The following is a 7,290-nucleotide window of genomic DNA, read 5'->3' as shown; positions in this document are numbered from 1 at the left end:
GACATTATAGAACTCTTTATGGAACTTGGAACCTCTATAGAACCATTGTAAAACTGTGGAACTCTTGTGGAACCATGATGGAACCCGCAATGGAACAGTGGAATTTCTGTGGAACGACTTGTAGAATTGTGGAACCCCTGTAGTTCCATTGTGGAACTGTAGAAAAAAAACAATACCCCGTGTCATGCTACTACTACTACTACATAATGTCTCCCCCATAACTTCCACTACTATCCTCCTCATCCCCTGGCAGAGTCTGCTGTTGTAACAGCCGAGGATAGTTAAAGAATGAGAAGACAGATGATGTCATAAAAGAGACCAGGAAGTGCACATGGGAGCCGACAGTTGTAGTTGTGTCATTCAGGTCCATTCACTGTCTGGGAGTTCTTGAGAATTATGACATCACTGTCTTCTCCTTCTGTATGCCATCCTCTAGGTTACACCTCTTCCTCATCTCTCACAGCTTCTGCTGGGCCGACACCCCTTCCAGTAGTCGAGGATATCATGGAGGTCCTCGTCTTTCGCAAACTGAACCTTCTTCCTCAAGGCGTGGCCTGCAGCGATATACGTCGCCTCTTCGCGAGGGTCGCAGGGCCTTTCTTGTGTGGCCGGAACCTCTCCCAGATTCGAAGGGTGTTTTCCGAGGAATATTCGGGGCTGGAGGAGTAGCCGGAGTAGTTGTGGTGCCGGGAAGGGGAGAGCTGGGAGTAGGCGGCAGGGTCCCTTTTGGTACGTCCCAGGGGTTTGAGGAAGGAGGCCTTCTGGGATGGGGAGGGAGAGGGGGAGTCGTTGGATCCCTCGTAGTAGAGGGCGGGGAAGGAGTGCCTGTGCTCAGAACAGTGGTAGTCTGGATGTACCTCCAGATGATGATGCTGCTGCTGCTTTCCCGGGCCTCCCCTCCTCTCCCTCCCCCCTCCGCAACCCACCCCACCTCCATTGACATTCACCCCACCTTCATTAACCCCTCCTCCCATTCCGTTCCCACCACCACAACCCATCCCGTTTCCATCACCACCACTACCACAACCACTACCATTTCCACCCACAAGAGGGAGCCTCTCCATGGTTTCCCCACACCCAACAGGGCTCCCCTTCTCTGAGTATGGAGGGCAGGAGTTGGGCCCCGGGCTGCGGGGCTCCGGGACATCCAGACTGAAGACCCTGGTGCTCTTCATGGATCCTCCAGCCGAGGACACGCTACATCGGTTCTTCCCAGCACCCATGACCACCACACCTGTATCGCTCAGCTGCCTCTGTAAGGGTCGTACGGCATTCGCCGGTGGTGGGTCCCTGTAGGGTGGCGAGAGAAACCCCCCTCCACTGATTCCGGGACGCTCCGAGAGGGGCATGACGAGGGGGACGGGGGTCATCGCGGGAGGGGCATGGATTTTGGGAGAGGAGGCGAGCATCTGGCAGGTGTCAGCGAGGCCTTGAGAGAGGGGGATAAGGTTCCGAGCGAGGGAGGTGATACTAGCAGGTGGAGGAGAAGTAGGGTTGTCGCCAGATGTTGTCGTGGCAACAAGGGAGTCGAGTTTGAGCGCGTCGATACAGTTGTTGATAATCTGGTTGACTTTGTCGACCTCCATGGCGATTGTCGAGATCTCCGATGCAGATCCGTGCCCGTCGTCATCCGAATCATTCCCAACGTCCATTCCATCTTCACTGCAACCGTTGATGCCTCGCATATCCACCAGTATCGCCTCCCCCCCTCCTCCTCCTCCCCCTGCCAGTAATAATCCTCCCCCGTCTCCTGATAATCCTGCCCCAGTCCTCACGTCCATATAGTTCCCTTTATTGGTTGCCATGGCTTCACAGAACGCCGTGGCCATCTTCCCACTTGGGGGAGCGTCGAGAGGCGGGAGGAGGTGGTGTTGGCCGAACCGTGGAGCATGCCGGAGCTGGAGGAGGTGGAGGGGGAAGTTTATTACCCCCGCCACTCCCTCCTCCGTGGAGGTGACCTCCCGTGGTGCCCCTGGTTCTGGGCCTGTTCCTGGAGATGCTGCATGGCTGCCGGGTCGTTAGCTGCCTGTGCTGCAGCCTCCGGTCCATACCTGGAAATAAAATACAATCTCAGGTAAAATAGCTGTATGCAATTCAGGTGCATCGCATCTACCTATGAGTCCCAAGTTATTCAAACCTCGAATCAAACTTTAATTAATTAAAGTGCATTTAAATCACAAACACACTTTATTGTATCAACAATAAAATGGAATGAGAGAGAATAATAAAAAACAACAAGGCTATAAAAGAGATGAGTAAAATAATGTCAAATAACAAAGAATAAAGAGCTGGGGTTTCAACAACCTAAATAACCCATTGTCCCTCTTACCGCATCTCCAAGATGGTCTTCTTCACGCTGATCACCTTCTCCTTCTCCTCCTGCATCCGACGCTTCCTCAGGCAGTAGTAGACGAGCCCGAGCACGATCACCATCCCCAGCAGACACCCCAGGATCGTTATGATGTAATGCGTCATGGTTGACGGGTTGGCGTGGTGGTCGTCAGTGCCAGCCTCTCGCGTGGCGAAGAAGATGCACGTGTGGTTGTTGCGCTGGTTTTTACTTATAGACACTACGCAGTAGGTGTAGTTGGTGTGAGGTTTGAGATCCACCAACGTCACCTTCTCCTTCTTCTCCTTGAGGTTCTGGATGTCCGAGACGAAGCTCTGGTTGTATTGAACCAGGACGTACATCTTGCTGTATGGCTTAGGGATCTGGACCAACAGCTTGGCTGCAGACAGAGTGACCCATTGGAGTTTGATGCTGGGGTTGAAGTTGGGGTCAGCCGTGGACGACGCTGTCGGCTGATGATACGGTCCGGCCCGGCCATCCATCTCCGGGCCCATCCCGGAGCCCTCCCAGTCGGTGCCGGGTTGAGACGTGATCCCGGGTATGATCATGCCGTCGCGACAGATGGTGGCAAGCATGGTGCGAGCGCTGCGCCCGTGCCCGGCCACGGGGCTCAGGAGCGGGTAGAGAAACAGCTCGCCGGGGTCTCGCACTGCAGCCTGTCGTATGTATGTGTCACGTTATTAAATGCCTCCAACCAAGTAAGAAAACTATACAGATCACATCCACAATGGAAAGGATTTCCTGCCAGCTCGCAGACCATTAACCGGTTTAGCACGGTGAACGTTGACGGATCGATCCGGGCCAGCTTATTGGACGAGAGGTCGATGCTGCTGAGGCTGGAGCTGGACTCCTCGAATGCTTTGTTGTCAATGACCTCGATGAGGTTGTGCTGGAGGAAGAGGCACTGCAAGCGGCCCAGGCCCCGCATCATCCCCTCTGTCAGGTTGGTCAGCTTGTTGTAACCCAACTGGAGGACCTGGGATGAGAGGAGACCACAATGGAGAAACAGTAAGACTTTGGCATCTCAAATGACAGCATGTTCCCTATGAAAAGACTGCTTCTGGAATCAGTGCACTGCATGGAGAACAGGTGGGGGACATAGGATTAGAAGGGACCACAATGGGAGAACAGGTGGAGGGCGTAGGATTAGAAGGGACCACAATGGGAGAACAGGTGGAGGGCGTAGGATTAGAAGGGACCACAATGGGAGAACAGGTGGAGGGCGTAGGATTAGAAGGGGCCACAATGGGAGAACAGGTGGAGGGCGTAGGATTAGAAGGGACCGCAATGGGAGAACAGGTGGAGGACATAGGATTAGAAGGGACCACAATGGGAGAACAGGTGGAGGGCGTAGGATTAGAAGGGACCACAATGGGAGAACTGGAGGAGGGCGTAGGATTAGAAGGGGCCACAATGGGAGAACAGGTGGAGGACATAGGATTAGAAGGGACCACAATGGGAGAACAGGTGGAGGGCGTAGGATTAGAAGGGACCACAATGGGAGAACTGGTGGAGGGCGTAGGATTAGAAGGGGCCACAATGGGAGAACAGGTGGAGGACGTAGGATTAGAAGGGACCACAATGGGAGAACAGGTGGAGGGCGTAGGATTAGAAGGGACCACAATGGGAGAACTGGTGGAGGGCGTAGGATTAGAAGGGACCACAATGGGAGAACAGGTGGAGGACATAGGATTTAGAAGGGACCACAATGGGAGAACAGGTGCAGGACGTAGGATTAGAAGGGACCACAATGGGAGAACAGGTGGAGGACATAGGATTAGAAGGGACCACAATGGGAGAACAGGTGGAGGGCGTAGGATTAGAAGGGACCACAATGGGAGAACAGGTGGAGGACATAGGATTAGAAGGGACCACAATGGGAGAACAGGTGGAGGGCGTAGGATTAGAAGGGACCACAATGGGAGAACTGGAGGAGGGCGTAGGATTAGAAGGGGCCACAATGGGAGAACAGGTGGAGGACGTAGGATTAGAAGGGACCACAATGGGAGAACAGGTGCAGGACGTAGGATTAGAAGGGACCACAATGGGAGAACAGGTGGAGGACATAGGATTAGAAGGGACCACAATGGGAGAACAGGTGGAGGGCGTAGGATTAGAAGGGACCACAATGGGAGAACTGGAGGAGGGCGTAGGATTAGAAGGGGCCACAATGGGAGAACAGGTGGAGGACATAGGATTAGAAGGGACCACAATGGGAGAACAGGTGGAGGGCGTAGGATTAGAAGGGACCACAATGGGAGAACTGGTGGAGGGCGTAGGATTAGAAGGGGCCACAATGGGAGAACAGGTGGAGGACGTAGGATTAGAAGGACCACAATGGGAGAACAGGTGGAGGGCGAGGATTAGAAGGGACCACAATGGGAGAAACTGGTGGAGCGTAGGATTAGAAGGGACCACAATGGGAGAACAGGTGGAGGACATAGGATTTAGAAGGGACCACAATGGGAGAACAGGTGCAGGACGTAGGATTAGAAGGGACCACAATGGGAGAACAGGTGGAGGGCCTAGGATTAGAAGGGACCACAATGGGAGAACAGGTGGAGGACGTAGGATTAGAAGGGACCACAATGGGAAAACAGGTGGAGGGCGTTGGATTAGAAGGGACCACAATGGGAGAACAGGTGGAGGGCGTAGGATTAGAAGGGACCACAATGGGAGAACAGGTGGAGGGCGTAGGATTAGAAGGGACCACAATGGGAGAACAGGTGGAGGGCGTAGGATTAGAAGGGACCACAATGGGAGAACTACATAACACACTGGTCAAACTATTGATCTATAACATGGAGAAGAGGGGATTGTTTGAGATTTTCCTTTTGACTTATTGTGTTTACCCTAAATGGTTTTCTATTAATGTAAAACCTTAACACGCATTAAAGTAAGTAAAGTCAAATCAGTCAATCGAATCCATCAATAAACCAGTCGACCAATCAAGCCAACAGCCAAACAATCAACGAAACAACCGACCGATCAACCAATCAAACACCCACTCCTCCCTGAAAGGTGGGTTTGCCTGATCAGTGAAAGCCCCATCCTCTATGTAAGACAAGGATGGGAAACTCCAGTCCTCAGGGGCTGGAGTGGCTTCACACTTTTCCCCGTCTCTAGCGAACACAGCTGATTATACTGATTGCATTCTAAATGGATTAACTGACTTTTTGGGTCAGGTACAGTGCTTTCGTAAAGTGCTCAGACCCCTTGACTTTTTCCACATTTTGTTACAATACAACCTTATTCTAAAATTGATCAAATAAAATCGTCAGCCTTCTACCCCATAATGACAAGGCAAAAATAGTTTTTTTGAAATTTTGCAAATGTCTTAAAAATGAAAACAGAAGTACCTTATTTACATAAGTATTCAGACCCTTTTCTATGAGACTCGAAATTGAGCTCAGGTGCATCCTGTTTCCATTGATCATCCTTGAGATGTTTCTACAACTTTTAGTCCACCTGTGGTAAATTCAATTGATTGGACATGATTTGGAAAGGCACACACCTGTCTATTTAAGGTCACACAGTTCACAGTGCATGTCAGAGGAAAGACCAAGACATGAGGTCAAAGGAATTGTCCGTAGAAATCCGAGAGAGGATTGTGTCGAGGCACAGATCTGGGGAACGGTACCAACAAAATGTCTGCAGCGTTGAAGGTCCCCAGGAACACAGTGGCCTCCACCATTCTTAAATGGAAGAAGTGCATTTAGAACAACTAAGAGCTCCAAAGTTCCTCTGTGGAGATGGAAAAACCTTCCAGAAGGACAATCATCTCTGCAGCACTCCACCAATCAAGTCTCTATGGTAGAGTGGCCAGACAGAAGCCACTCCTCAGTATAAAGCATATGACAGCCCGCTTGGAGTTTGCCAAAATGTACCTAAAGGACTCTCATACCATCAGAAACAAGACTCTCTGGTCTGATGAAATCAAGATTGAACTCTTTGGCCTGAATGCCAAGTGTCACGTCTGGAGGAACGTCATCCCCACGGTGGAACGTCATCCCTACGGTGGAACGTCATCCCTACGGTGGAACGTCATCCCTACGGTGAAACGTCATCCTTAAGCATGGTGGTGGCAGCATCATGCTGTGGGGATGTTTTTCAGCGGCAGGGAATGGGAGACCAGTCACGACCAGTCACGAGCAAAGTACAGAGACATCCTTGATGAAAACCTGCTCCCGAGTGCTCAGGACTTCAGACTGGGGCGAAGGTTCACCTTCCAACAGGACAACGACCCTAAGCACACAGCCAAGACAACGCAGGAGTCGCTTCAGGACAAGTCTCTGAATGTCCTTGAGTGGCCCAGCCAGAGTCCGGACTTGAACCCGATCGAACATGAAAATAGCTGTGCAGCGACTCTCCCCATCCAACCTGACAGAGCTTGAGAGGATCTGCAGAGAAGAACGGAGACACTCCCCAAATACAGGTGTGCCACGCTTGTAGCATCATTACCCAAGAAGACCAATGCTCTAATAACTGAGTTAGGGTTCTGAATACTTATGTAAATGTGACATTTTTATTTTTAATAAATTAGCATACAAAACCTATTTTTGCTTTGTCATTATGGGTATTGTATGTAAATGGATGAGGCAAAAAATAATTTAATCAAGTTTAGAATAAGGCTGTAACGTAAAAAGTGAAATAGTCAAAAAGTCTGAATACTTTCCAAAGTTACTGTATGTGAACTGGGGCTGGGCAAAAGGTGACACCAATCAGGCCCCAGAGGAGTTGCCCATCCCTGAAGTAAGAGATCTCATTGTCATCCAACTAACTCAACCAATCAATCAAACCAACCTGTAAACATGTCGTCTATCAAACCAATGACCTGTAGGTTGGCCTGATGGGTGTAAGCCATGTCGTCTATGGAAAGATCTCTTTATCAACCAACCAACCAATCAAACCAATGACCTGTAGGTTGGCCTGATGGGTGT

General features: G+C 50.8%; 1 pseudogene; it reads right to left on the bottom strand.

Moving 5' to 3' along the window:
• Positions 1-450: 450 nt before the first annotated feature.
• LOC124025286 lies at positions 451-7,214 on the bottom strand (annotated as a pseudogene).
• Between the last annotated feature and the right edge of the window lie 76 nt (positions 7,215-7,290).

Source organism: Oncorhynchus gorbuscha, unplaced genomic scaffold (assembly GCF_021184085.1).
Source record: "Oncorhynchus gorbuscha isolate QuinsamMale2020 ecotype Even-year unplaced genomic scaffold, OgorEven_v1.0 Un_scaffold_2219, whole genome shotgun sequence".
NCBI classification, from domain to species: domain Eukaryota; kingdom Metazoa; phylum Chordata; class Actinopteri; order Salmoniformes; family Salmonidae; genus Oncorhynchus; species Oncorhynchus gorbuscha.
Note: the sequence above shows the minus strand (reverse complement) of the source record. Positions and strands in the feature narration are given on the sequence as shown.